Source organism: Elgaria multicarinata, chromosome 6, assembly GCF_023053635.1.
Source record: "Elgaria multicarinata webbii isolate HBS135686 ecotype San Diego chromosome 6, rElgMul1.1.pri, whole genome shotgun sequence".
In the NCBI taxonomy this organism is placed as follows: domain Eukaryota; kingdom Metazoa; phylum Chordata; class Lepidosauria; order Squamata; family Anguidae; genus Elgaria; species Elgaria multicarinata.
In genome coordinates, this window is record NC_086176.1 from 33,314,716 (window position 1) to 33,329,954 (window position 15,239).

The following is a 15,239-nucleotide window of genomic DNA, read 5'->3' on the forward strand; positions in this document are numbered from 1 at the left end:
TCTGCTGTTTTCCAAACTGCCTTTACAACAGCTTGTCTGGTGCTTGCAGTTCCCATGTGCTACAAAGACGTGTTCCAGCTGAGCGGTATTATATAATTCCCACTAGTAGGAGTGGATTTAAAGCATTTCCTGCCCCCACCCTGGTCTTTCTCCTCCTACTTGCTCTTTCCTCACACTGGTTTTTATGGGATTTCTGAGCAGCCTCCCCCCCCCCACGCCCCCTACCTTTCTTACTCACGCACCCAAATGGACCCTCACCTCTGTCATCACTGAGGAAAGAGCAGAGAGGAGAGAAACATGTGGAGGGGGAGCAGAAGCAAGGGGGCATTTTGCTGGGTGCTGCCACAAAAGAGGGAGTGAGAAAGGAAGAGGGCACTGGGGGTGACTGGGGGTCACTTACCAGTTGGCATGCTGAAGGCATGAGCGGAGGAGGGGAAGGAGGCTGAAGTAGCTTGAAGGTCGTTTCCCCCTCCACATATACACACATTGTTCTCCGTCTCTGTGATTTTCACATTTTATTTATTTATTTTTGCAGCTACTTATTATTATTTTATTATTTATTTATTTCATTTATATCCCTCCTTTTTTCCTCCATGGAACCCAAGGCAGTGTACATAATCCTCCTCCTCTCCATTTTATCCTCACAACAACAACCTTGTTAGTAGGTTGGGTTGAGAGTCTGTGACTGGCCCAAAGTCACCCAGTGGGTTTCCATGGCTGAGTGGGGACTAGAACTCAGATCCCCCAACTCCCAGTCCAACACCTTAGCCCCTACACCACACTGGCTCTCTGACTGTATGATGAGTGGAGCTCTGAACTGTTAACTTTAACGGTCCATTGCTACGCACCTTCGAAGATGTACATTCTGTCAGATAAGTAAAAAAAAAAAGGGAAGAAAACCATAGTCAGACAGCTCACCCCCTCCCCCTTCTGACATTCTCAAACCTCTACAAAGCAACATGTTGCACAAAATGACACAATTAGACTGATTTGACCTTTCAATCTCCTTCTCCTGCAGTTAGGACACTATGTAGTTTTGCGTGGCATTCAAATCACATTATAAATATGGTGGATACTGTGGCCTATTCATTAGTGGTTGCATTTTGAAGAAATAATGCCACATAGCGGGCTTACACACAAAAGAGACTCTAGTGTAGTTCTCCTCCTGGTTTGCTAAGGAATTGGGTTCAACAAACCACATTATTTCCTCCCTCCAAATGGAAAATAGCTAAATTAGCCTTAAGCTGATGTTTCATTGGTCACTCCCTGCCCTCTATTTCTCTCTCTCTCTGTCTCCCCAGTCGTTCCCTCTGGCACTTCAACAAGTGCAACAAAAACCTTTTGTATTTCATGATAGCACACTGCAGGTGTTTCGTGCAAACATGTGAAGAGAGAGCAACAGGGCCAAACAACAAGGGCCTCCCACAATCTCCCCATTCACACCAGAGACATTCATATGTTCAGTGGAAATGACAGGAGTGGAAGGTAGCGATGGGGCAAAAATCCGTCTCGGCCTGCGAGGCCAGTGGACACTCCTGTGACTGGCCCTCCCGGGCCCCGTCAGACACGCCTGGGGGATTTTCACCCCATTGCACCTGCAGGACAAAGGGGGCACAGGTCTGGATGGAGCTCAGTTCCACCCTGACCTGCATGCACCCTTTGTCTTTCCCCCCACTGCAGTAATCCAAGAGGTCCTTTAAGGCCCTGATTGGTGTGTGGGGGGAGGCAAAGTGTGCTTTCTGGGACCTCTGGAAAGTGCACAATTTGTCCAGCACGCACATTGTGCACATTGCCGAGCACTTGGACAGGCCAGCTCCCAGAAAAGGGCCAGCCAGGCAGCGCTCAGAGAACTCACAGGGCAGGCGAGGTTTTCATCCTCTAGGGAAGGGAGCAGGGACAATGCAGCCCTTGTTAACCCTACACAGTTGGACCCCTCACACACCTTCATTTGAATGGCTGAATAGGACCTACATGAAATATTGCTAAAGCTATTGAGGTTCTTTTAATTCCCTTGATATTCCTACAGAAAGTTTGCCAGAACAGGCTCCTTCAAATTTCTTTGGATTTTCATGCTGGACAACATACAGTGGCAATTCTACAAATTACATTTATTTTACACACACCCAAAAATACTTAAGGATCACCCTGACACAGGAGATATTTACAATTTTCAGAAATCATGATTTTGTCATCTCACTGTACTTTTTTTGAAAAAGAAAAGAAACATATTTTTTTCCTGTAACCCTCAGCGTGGGAATGAATTTCACATAATCAGGGAGTCTGACAATTTAGCATGTGCCAGGTTGCAGCAGAATGACCCTTTGAAGTCACACCATACCAATGTCTATATGAAAGGACCACCCCCAAGTGTGTGTTGCTCTTTTCCTGTTTCTGACTTACAGCTTCTGTGATTTATTTTATTTTATTTTTATTATTTTTGGGGTAGAACTGCTTTAGCAAATGGTATATTCTCTCTCTCTCTCTCTCTCTCTCTCTCTCTCTCTCTCTCTCTCTCTCTCTCTCTCTCGTGTGTGTGTGATGAAAAATCCCCTGCCAACTTCACAGAGAATACAAATGGGACTGTTTAGCAAGTGTTGGGTTCTGGAACACATCTACAAGAATGTAACTCAAAGCTAGAAGAGCCTGCTGAGCTGAAAAAGCTGATGCCATCCTCACCCACGCATCTCTTTAAAGCACAGAATTAAACACATACAGTTTATTCCCCTTGCATTTTCCAGTTTTTGTGTTACCCACCTTGCTGTCTCCTTGGGTTTTGAAATGTATGAGATGTATGAATTTGAGTGGTTTTTCCTTCCACCCAGTGTCACAAGCACTATGTTCCCTGTCTCCAGGAAGTCAGACAATCTGAAATGGCTGCCAAAATGTCCAAGGAATCAAACACAGAACAGTGACAGCTAAAATGAGCATATTTTCCACCTTTTCTTCCCCCACGACAAAAGTGATCCATGAGGCTGCAAAGTTACAGAACAGGATTACAGACTCAGTTTCAAGAAAAAATGCCATCTTTTTGCAAGCTGTATTCTTATTTTTCTGTGGCATTTTAAATTCTGTGAAGGCTGTAGACCAAGAGTAGTCAGCTTGTAGTTCACCAGATACTTTGGACTACAACCTTCATAATCCGTGACTGTTGGTCATGCTGTTTGGGGCTGATAGAAATTGTAATCTAAACCATCTAGAGGGCACCACATTGTCTACCTTTAATCTAGACTCTAATTAAAGATGGTGGCATACCCCACATCTAGGTTATACTTCTTACCCATGCAGATCCATTTCAAACTGAAATCCAGACCATCCCAAGGTGTAAATCCAATCTGAAATAGATCCAGACTTTCAGACTTGCAGGCCCTGACATGAGTGGTTCTTCAGCAGGCCCAGGACTCTACAGTAGCCTTCAGGCCATGAATGAAGTCATCACTGCCATTTCCAGTTAAGTAGTGTGAAGTGATGATGGACTACGGAGGGGTTGATTCCTTCATGGTCTGAATGAATGATATAATCATTGTGCCGCAGACCCAATCATGAGGCTGGATGAGTCTTCTATATGCCAAAAGATGTCTGAAAAAAGAGAGCCACTCATTCCTAACTTCAACATACTAACACCAGTAACAAAGTGAATTCCTACAACATGTCTCTGATGTCATTACAGAGCACAGATTTCAATGTGATTTATCAATATGAATGCAATTGGAAGTATTTCTCATTTGGATTGGCTACATGTTACACATATAATGCAGGAGCATACTTGTAGTGTCTTCTCCACATCACTGCTGTAACAAGTAGTGTGATACATCATATAGTTGTTAGCACGTGCACTGCACCAAGTTGTTATGATGTTGAATTTCTAATATGGTGTCATTTGGTTCTCCCCTCCCTGCCCCCCTTCTTCCATTTGTTCAGACCTTTTTGTGCCTGGTTACAGACATTGTTCCATACAGCTGTTGCTAACTCAGAACCATTTATTTAAACCTTGAAAGCCTTCTTTACCACATGATCCTTGCTACTCAGGATTCATGTACTGAATGTGATAACTTTGTGGCACCAGATAACCAATCCGCATCCCACCAATGCAACATATACGCTATGATGGGACAAGGGAGAGGGCTTTCTCTGTTGTGGCACCCCGACTGTGGAATGCCCTCCCCTTGGAGGCCCGATTGGCGCCACCATTGACTGCATTTCGACGCCAAGTAAAAACATGGCTTTTTAACAAAGCCTTTGATGGTTAAACTCACTGGCACATTGTTCTGTTTTAACTGCTTTTATTGCTTCTAAATTATATATTGTTTTAACTTCGATCATGGTTTAATCTGTTTTTAACTGTGCATATTTATTGTTTTATACTATATGTTTTTATCTGTATGCCACTCTGAGATCTTAATGATATAGGGCGGGATATAAATGTTTTAAATAAATAAATACTTGATTGAGAACATCACTTGATGAAGCCCTTGAAGTGCCTTCTTTCTGAAACGGGGAAGTGGGATCGCATCCCCACTGCTGAGGCAACTCGCCAGATGGTCTGTGTCTTACCATGCTACATTGGTGTTATGCAAATGTTTTGCTTGTAGAAGGTCCCATCCCCAGTATCTCCAGGTAGGACTGGAAAAGTCCCCTGCTTGAAACCCTGGAGAGCTCCTGAACATCAAAGTAGACAATGCTAAATGAGATGAGCTAATAGTCTGATATGGTATAAATTGGCTTTCTACGTTCAAGATTTCTGCCTTCATGTAGCTAGAGGTGTTGTTTTTTTTTTAAAAAAAAAATCAGCTCACCAAAGTCCTCCAAATTTTATCTTGAAGCTTGTTCCGACTCACGTCCATATCATATTACAAAGTGGTGGTGGTGGGTTTGCATGAAAATCCATGCATACTTTCATGCATAGTTTTCCAAATATACACATCAATTGCGTGCATCTTGGAAATGTACATATTCTTCTCCCATTGATTAAGGCACATTTGTGTGCATTTTTCAAATGTATGCAAGCTGTGAAGTGCATTGTGGTGGTGGTGGGGCGTCTGTGAATCACATTGCAAGCTCAGAAATGTATGGTAGGTTGGGCTGAGAGTATGTGACTGGCCCAAAGTCACCCAGTGGGTTTCCATAGTTGAGTGGGGACTAGAACCTGGATCTCCCAACTCCCAGTCCAACACCTTAGCCACTACACCACACTGGCTCTCAATTCACATCCCATGTTGACTAACTCCATTTTTCAATTCATTGTGGTTCAGACTATGAGATGATGCACTTTGACCTTGCTTCCTGGCTCCCTTTTATTTCTTTGTATAGTTGCATGGATACGAGTATACCTATCTTAGCAGGAACATTTTACTCCATGATATCCTGAAATATATTTGTCATTAAAATAGCAGGCTAGATTCAGATTTAGAGTAGACCCATTGATTTTAATGATCCTACTGCAAGAATGACTAAGTGTGGATCCAACCTGATGCATATACGTGGTGCTCTGCTCTACTACCATATTCAACTATTACAGAATAAAAGCTTGATTACTTCAGATCCTGCAATGGCTGATAGATGTTTTTGAATTATTCCAAAATGGCAGAGTTGGCTTGGTGCCATATGTTCCACCCTTAACGTTTATGGGTCTACTGCCACCTATCCAAGTCTACAAAGAAAATGTCCTACTTGTACAAAACAAGTTTTAAACAAAACCAGTTTTAACAACAGGAAGAATTAATAGAATTCACTTTGGTCCTAGAAGGACATGAGGTTGTGAATCCTTCAAAACATCACCATCCCTATGTTAGTGAGTGTACAGGGAAGCCACCTAGCATGCTTGTAACAAAAGATCCAACTCATGAGTAAAATAAACCCCCAGCTTGTTTGTCCCATTTTGGTGAGTCTCATGCATGATTTACACAGCAAAGTGCGAACACAGTTTTCTGCACTATTTCCTCCTAAATTATACCATAAATCATAAATCACACTACACTGACATTCATCAATTGTTTTTCTCTAAGCACGAAAATGGTCATCTCTTCTCACTAGATGCATCTGTGGGATGAGCCAGACAAAAATGGATGGGTGTAGAGACGTGGATGCAAGATATGGGAACTATCAGCAGAAATGAACAACGAGGAGAGGGGAGTTTACAAAATGGTTGTGAAATTCACACTAAACTGTCCAGTCTAAATCAGTGTCCTTAAGGCTGCTATTATTGTTGTTCTTGTTGTAGCATTTTTAATCCACCCTTTAGCCAAAAAGGCTCCCAAGGTGGCTTACAAAAATATTTCTTATTATTTAGGCTTACAACCTAAAAGTCATGACATAAAAGGAAAGGGGAATGGGAGGGAGGAGGAAAGCAAATGTAGACACTCGATCCTTAGTTGAAAAGTTCAGCAGGTCATTGGACACAGTAGAAGGGCTCCTCTCCCTCTAATAGCCTCATACAGATCCAGGCATGACAGAGGGATGCCTGACTGCTGTTTCCTTTACCTCTGATGGCCTCAGCAGTAGGAGTTGTAATTAATTCATTTTCAAAATATGTTACATTCTTAACATGATTTGGGCAGTTCCACTGTATTGCAACAATTCCTTAAAAACAAACATTTAGGCTGCAATCCTATGCACACTTACCAGGAAGCAAATCCCACTGAACATAGTATGACTCATTTCTGAATGGACATTGTGCTGTTAGGACTGCTTGCATGAAGAGAGAACAAATGCATTGTGTGACTCAGTCATATTCATTTCTTTGATTCCCCTCCTTTACATTTCTATCATGAAAAACGACCCTCTAGGGAGCTGCCATTCCACATTCACTAATTTTGGAGGCTTAGGCCACCACTTGTTCCAGTCTCAAGTGAGGCAGCTTCACTTCATATATTTCTAATGTGTATTTTTGTATTTTTCTTATATAATACTTTGCATTATAACTTCTTTTCAATTCTGCTAAATGTTCTCACAGAAAAGTTAAATAATAACCCCCTGATTCAGGGAAGGGATTTTTACATGAAACAAAGAGGGTTAACCAATTGGCAACAGCTAAGGACATATGAAGAATTCGATATGATCCATAACTCCCAGACTAATGTATAGATTCGAAATTAGTTATCCACCAGCACTAACACTATTCTGTCCCATTGGCTCTTGAGGTTCACAGGGGAAATAGAAGCAATCAGGGCAAGGCTCTCCAAGGAGGTCAGGACCATGGCCAGCTCCCAGTGGGCTCTACTGACAGAGTTCTGGAGATTGGAGATGCTGCTTCAACAAGAAGCTGAACCTATCTGCACTGTACTCATGTTGGCCTCACTTCCCTGGTTCTTAAAGGGACATCATCTGATTCTGTATTCATTGGCTCCTGAAAGGTCAGGAAGAGTTAAGCATATTTAGGACAACTTCTGAGTCAGAAGGTGGTACTAGGGTCACATCCACCACTAACCAGGTTTCTCTCCTGGACGAAGCAGCCTGTACCTCATCCTCATCTTCCTCAGTATATTGCAAGAAACTCTGGGCCAGGAGTGATGACATGTACAATTCTGAATGCTAGGATACAGTTTTCAGCTCAAAAAAGCAAGTAAACATATTTTTGAGGTGTATTTTGAGAGAAACTATGTTTAAAATATACATGTGCATTCATGCTGATGCATTTAGATTCTCACATAAATGCAGAAACAGGAAGGAACAGATGAATGGGTGAACACATGTGAAAGTGAAATAAACTGTGTCCATCTCTAGCCAACACAGCAACTGCAGATTTTGTTTCTGAAAATGTCCTGTGGCACATCGTTCTGTTTTCTACAGGAATTCTTTGTTAGAATTTGAAGCTGGTTCTAGCACAGTAAATCTGAAAACACTGTGTTGTTATAAACCACAGGCCATACTGTAAAGATACTTAACAAGCGTGATTCCTTCAGGTTTCACAGGTAGACCTAACTCTGCCAGATCTAGGATTGATAACAGACTGATCTAATGAAGCTTTTATCAACAGCTTGAGGGATTAGATGTTTTCACCCCCTCAGACATATTATTGGATACTCTGAGACAGGCTGCTACTTTCTAGCCTTGTTCAGAACTGACAACTAATGAACAGTCGTCTCTCACAGCCTTTTTAAAGACACATCAGGCTAGTGGAAAAGCCACAACAATAGTAGCGCATTTTATTTATGATTTCCACTACATGTTCCATTCCCACCCCCTCTAAGAGGTTAGTAGGCTTGCTGAATTGCTTTTATTTATCTTCTACCTGTCTGAGGACATTTCCTGCACCCTGATGATGTGACCCAGAAACAGGCCATGGCTAGACCAGGCCTATATTCCGGGATTGTCCCAGGATCATCCCTGTGCATCCAAATGACACACAAGGGATCCCGGGAGCAGGCAGGGACAACCCCTCCATTTGCCTGGGATAATCCTTAAGTCTATCTAAGGCCATAGAACTGTAAACTAAAAGATGTTCAGAAAACAATGAAATATGTCAATAATTTGAAATGCTAAATTTCTATTTGGACTTTGGAATTTCTCAACACAATTTCATACTTCCGTGTGCTTGTGAATGTTGAACCTTGGGCTTGGGGTTGCAATTCTCCAGATGGTCATGCACCATTCCTCTTGCTTCACCCCTTTCCCACTGACCACCAAATGTACAGTGTTCCCCCCCCCTGGATTTCTTTAGATTCCCCCTCCCCATCCTAATGGGTTGAAATGCCTCTCAGAAGGCTTAGTTGGTGGCAGTAGGAGATTTAAGTTAAAATACGCTGATTTTTTTCCCCCTCTTCCCTTTGGTCTGGGGCCTGCGCACTATGACAGCTTCTTTGAACTGGGATTTGTCCCTGAGGCTGAAAAAATTCAACATCCCTCTCTTAGAGCAATTCTTTTTCCTAGAGGCACTGCATTGTCTTGCGTGTGCCTGTGACGAGGAGGGTCTTGTAGAAAGACCTATGGAGCTAGCTGTGTATTGTGTATCGTATCACTCCTAGGCCAGATTTACACCAAGCTGGAATATGACACTTTGAAAACATTTTGAAAACTGTGAATGGAGTGTGTCCTGGGCCCCAACAGTTGTCACTACTGTTATAAACCATTTTAAAGCAGTAGTGTAGTGTGTGGCCCTGTGTGTTCAACTGTCATAAAGATGCTTATTCATAGGCTGTTTATGTTTAAGCTAGGATGAAAATCAAATAACTGTCCATAGGGCACACTGAAATTAGTTATTGGCACCATATTGATGAACTCTGGGGCACATGCTGAGATGTCTTGGCGTTTGGCAGTTTATGATGTTTATGTGTGTGCAGTGGGTAGATCACTTCACATGGAGCCATTGCTGTGCATTGACTGCTTCCTTATGTGTCTGGCTCATCTGGAGAATTGTCAGTAACCAATGCAATGATTGGTGAGTGGCAGATGTGGCAGGGGATGCCTGTCATCATTGTTACGTTATCTCCTGTTTAAAATAGGACATAACAGCCACAATGTCACTGTTGACTGGGAGCACAGGGTATGCTGGCTACATTGTGCCAATAAGACACATGACATGGTGGGGATAATCAAGAGGCCCAGTTACTTTCCTACTAGAGTTATCAGGCAGGATATATCTAAACTGTGACACACACCTACTCCACCAAGGCTAACAATACTTGAACAGCACAATCCTGCACATGTCTACTTGAATTCAATGGACCGTATTCCCAGATGAGTATGCACAGGACGGCAGTCTAAAAGAACGATTAAAAAACCAGAGCTGTTCCAACCCAGTAAATTTTGCTTTCTCCACCCACTTTCCCCCTCTGCTAGGGCCAATGCTTAAAAAACAATGTTTTACTGCATCATTCAGACACCAATTCCTGACCTCATCTACCCTGTCCTCCCTCGAGTGGTGCCACAGGAAACAGGTTGCTTTTCCCGGCATGGCCTTGAAACAAGGAGTTTCAAAGACAATGGCCCAAAGTGCCTCCGCCTCATAATCAATGCATAAGAAAACCTCCCTCAAGAGTAAATAAGTCAACACCATACTTGTAACCCACCAGTGTAATCCTTGAATCAATTTTCCAACAATAAGAAAGGCAAAATTCATCTCAGCATGTTGCATATTTCAAAAGAAAGTAGCAACTGTGTCCCTTGTACAAAACCCTTTTTGCAAAATAAATCAATTCCACTGTATGAGATGAAAATCAAAAGGTCCCCTTTCATATCTGTAATGATGTTTAACACCAGAAATCTCATAATGAAACGCTTTTATCAAGTCAGATTGCGGACAGAAAAGTTTGTCTTTCAAGCCAAAGTAGAATAGACCTCCTGGGTGACACTGTGCCATGTCATGCCCCAAAACATACTGCGTCCAATGCCACTTATATATGTTACATACACCAACTGCAGTACTTCCCTCATCTCCACCAACAGTGGGGTGGAGAAAACGAGAAGAACACGTTGAGAGAGGAAGAGAAGCTTCAGAAGAGAGGGGAAGTTCTAAAGAAGGAGTAGGCAACCTGCTGTCCTTGATGACCATCAGCCTAAATTCAAAGGCCCTCTTGAAAGGGTGACTTCACACTCCACCAGGAGCCCACTGGATGGGAAGGGAGGGAGAGAGAGAGTGTGTGGGTGTGGGTGCATGCGGTGGCAGAAAGAGAGAGAAAAAGGGTGGCAGAAACAGAGAGAAAAGAGAGTGGCAGAAAGAGAGAAAAGGGGTGGCCCTGCCAACTTTTGGTTCTGGCCATATCCAACAGTGCTGTTGGCTTTTATTTATATATTTATTACATTTTTATACCGCCCAATAGCCGAAGCTCTCTGGGCGGTTCACAAAAATTAAAACCATTAGGAACATAATAAAACATCCAACAAGCTTAAAACCCAAATACAAAATACAATATAAAAAGCACAACCAGGATAAAACCACACAGCAGAAATTGATATAGGATTAAAATACAGAATTAAAACAGCAAAGTTTAAATTTAGATGTTTAAATACTGAAAAAATAAAAAAGGTCTTCAGCTGGCGACGAAAAGAATACAGTGTAGGTGCCAGGCGGACCTCTCTGGAGAGCTCGTTCCACAGCCGGGGTGCCACAGCGGAGAAAGCCCTCCTCCTAGTAGCCACCTTTTCCCATCATTGGCATGTGCTATCCCTGCACATTACCCTCAAGAGAATATGGTCCTTCCACAAAATCTCCCATCAACAGTGTCCACCTTTCTGACATCCACTACTTGTGAGAGCAGCACTTATTGGCTGCTCTTATTGGTTGGTGAAGGGATGAGAACAAATTAGACACACAGGCATAACTGGATAATAAATTGGCCACAACTTTATTGACTCACTAGAATAGGCTTGGCGGCAGCATAGGGCGTGGATCCTGTAATCAGCCAGCCCACCTGCTGACCAATACCCCTTCCTGGCCTGCATGCCAGGGGCACTGGGGGTGGATGGTAGGGCCAAGGACACACCACGGCATGGGCTGCTAGTGTGAAACCCTTTCTACAACCCTGGGGCACATCATGGTGTGGACCACTAATGTGAAGACTTTTCCACCTCCCCAGACATGGCTGGCTCGCAGCCCCCATGTTGGTCTGGTCTTGGCGCAACGTCCCCGAGATCCCTCATGGGAATCCTCACTGTGGGGAAGCAGGGAGGCCAATCTTGCTCCCCCTCACCAACGGATCCAGCCCGACTGCTTGAGACTTAACTGGAGGCAGAACAAAGGAGAGATCTAACTCTGCCGGGTCTGCCTCTTTGGCCACACCCATCATCGCACTGATGGGCTCAGCAGTCCCCTCCTGGGAAGGAGATGCTGCTGTTGGGTCTGTGCTGCTGTGGTGGCTGTATCACCACTCCGCTCTCCACCAGCCTTTCTCCCTTCACTGCCGGCCAGCGTGTCTTACAATTCACTGCTCCCTGTTAAGTGGGGAACTAGGCTTTTAGCCAAAGCTAAATGGGGCATCAGCTTATCCTTAACCTGCCACTTCTGTCTTGTCTGTCTTGGCTACTTCCTTCAAATAGCACTTCTAGTGATGTCACTGAAGTTCATAATTACCTGGTTAGGAATATTAATTTGCCCAGCACATAAAGCTTAACTGTGTAAGGTCTTCTTTCTCCCAGAATGTAAATTGAGAGCAAAAATAGACATTACTTAGAGGGAGCAATCCTGTGGCCCACTAGACAATCTCTAGAGGGCCATAGGACTCTTCAGTTTCTGGGAACCGAGGCTGGAACCAGGGCTCCAACCTTGGAGCCTAGAAACGTTTCTCACCACCATCATCCCTGCACCCTTATAGCCTGCATGGTTCTCACCACTCCAGAAAAGCCCTCAGACACTGAGGTAGTCCTGGGATGAGGAGTAGAGGAGACCATGGAAGCAGCTTTACATAGCTTCCTATCAGGTCTCCAGGCCCCTTCTCTCCCCAAAGCTGAACTTGGACAGGTGAAATTGCCTATGAAGGCAAAATGCAGGGTGGCTGGAGCATGGAGGAGAGGATCGCCTTTGTGCTCCAGCCTCCCTGCATTGGATGGTTGGTAGTCTCCGATTTCGGAGGCTGGCGACCATCAGGATAGAATTGCCCCTTAAATGTGTGACTAGCAGTTACATCTTTGTACTCTAGAGTAGGTGCAGAGACTCTGATCCTGATCAGGATCCTAGTGCCATTAGGCTGGTGGGTACTAGGGATAGGGCTTTCTCAGTGGTGGCCCTACACCTTTGGAACTCCCCACTACCGCAGAGAAATATGTATGACCTCATCACTACTGAGTTTAAAAACAAAACAAAACTGAAAACACATTTATTCCAGTCTGCATTTCGTGCTTTGAAGTCATTCGCTGGTGCTTCTCTCTCTCTCTCTCTCTCTCTCTCTTTGTGTGTGTGTGTGTGTGTGTGTGTGTGTGTATTTAATTGTATTTTGTATGTTCATGCTTTCATAAAATTGTAAGCCACCTTGTGAGGTCAGTGTGTCCTGAAAGGTGGGTTAAAATCTTTTAACTAAATATATGAAGATAAATATTTCAGAGAAGAAGCTGTAGATGGCTCAAATAAGTGAGTCAAGCCACATACGACAGAAAAGAAAATGAAAAGCATTCCAGAGTTCTAAGCAATTCCCCCACCTCCCCAGGAGGGGGAGATTCCTTAATGGCTCAAAACCTAATAATCCCTGACAACAAAGAAGAAGTCACCCATTGATTCTCAACATTTAAGGATTTTGGGATGTATTCAAACATTTCATTTTTATTCATAAGAAGTGATCATGATTCTCAGTGCCTTTTTGCAAGAAAAAAAGCAACCACAAGCAGATGTTTACTATTCAGAAAAATCCATTAAAAAGAAGGTTATGATTTTCCTAAGCTTTACCTTCTCCCTAGAATCCCAGAATCCTCACCCCCCTCAGCCCGCCCACCCTCTTTCTGCTTATTGCTTCGATTTCTCTGTGCTTGGGTTTCCTCCCTTTGTTGCTCCCCCACCCCACCCCCAGATGAGAAGAAAACTGAAGTGTGAGTTTTATGGCTGTCGAAAGCAATCTTGTTGTGTCAATTTTTTTATACAAAAGCTGACTTTGTGGCACAGACTAACTGTTTCTTTCTGCTTTCTTTGACAATCCAAAGAAAGAGTAATGCATACAAATCATTTTACTGTTTAAAAATTTTGAATAAAACATGCTAACCTTGTCATACTAAGTGACAGACAGAAATGTCACCCTGGTTTCCTTGGGACAAATAATCCATACAGTTCATGTATAATTCATCTGATCTTTAAGAATGTTTAACAATATTGAATTTAGATAAATTTCAATGTTATAGTGCATTAAAGTTTCCTTTGTCAATTTGCACATGTGCCTCATGCCTTTTATGTCTTCATCTCCATTTTCTCTCTCTGTATATTAACCCTGAGAGGTGTGGAGAATGTGCTTGTTTCGTAACACATAGGCAAATGTATTGTCCTAGCTTGGTGACTTCCAGGTGATACTTGCTTCTGAAAGGAGGAACCTTGAAGACAAATGCAGTAAGGCTCGCTGAATTCAAGTAAGGTTACTCACAGGATTGTATCGCAGTCATCACTAACAGGGCACATGACGTTCACCTGCTCCTGGGAAGCTTTAGATGGCTCAAATAAGTGAGTAAAGCCACATGTGACACCTCTCACTTCTACCAGAATATCCCTGACTGCTTTTGTCACATTTTTTCCAACTCTCTCGCTTCCATTACGAAGAACATTTGCTATGTTCCCCCTTTGTGAGATTGTTGCTGTTTGCTGTGAGTTCTGACCTCAATGAACAGCCATTCAGCTGTGAGGGGTGTGTGCATAGGTATTGCGTGTTTCGCCGCTGAGTTTTTTTCTTTAAATAAACAAACATATCTCTGCATAGGATTGCATATTTGTCAGAGTTCCTATCCCCCCATGAGTTGCTGTGAATCTGTGCTGGTGAGCATCCCTCAGCAGTCATATATATATATATATATATATATATATATATATATATATATATATATATCCTGTGCTCCATAGCCATCTGCCTAGCCCCACCCACTTCTACCGATACACATGCAGAAGCACCATAATGGGGCACACATGCTCCCACAACAGCACTCCTGTACTTGTGGTAAAGATCATTCGTCTGTGCCCTGACTGTGAATGCTGATCACAGGAGAGGGAACATTTGGGAACATCCCTCCTCCATAGCGAAAGTGCTGCAGGTGTAGATAAGCCCTCAATCTATAATTGCAGTAAAATGAAGTTGTAGGATGCTGAAGGAATTGAACAGACTGTACAACTTTAGACTACAAATGCCTGCAAATAGAAAACTAGTACATCAGGGTGTTGTTTTACCATAATTGCACAGTTTCAGGATGCCGTACTATTGTATTTGTGCAGAAATTTTTAAAAAAATTAACTGCAGGGGGAAGGAAAATGTAGGACGGGAGATTTCACCGGCACAGTAGTGATACAGGTGAAAAGATACATGAGCTGAAATTGCGCAACAATGCATAGATGTGAAAGTGGCCAGTGCTAGACTCGCTAAGAAAACGGAGGGGGAAACCGCGGAGTCAAATCGGGAGAAAAAGTAGGTGTGATGGAACGCTTTATGTCTATTTTCCTTCAAGCTTGTGAATTATCTTTAAGTAAATCTGTTATAATTAGCAGAGTGAGGAAAGTGGTGGAGCACTAAGTTGATTTTTTAGAAAAATAACATTATTTTCAATGTTTTTGGAGTTTCCTGGGCATTATAATTTGGTTAGTTTAATGCATTTCTTGCTCTTCATAACTACATTTATCCGAGTGAAGA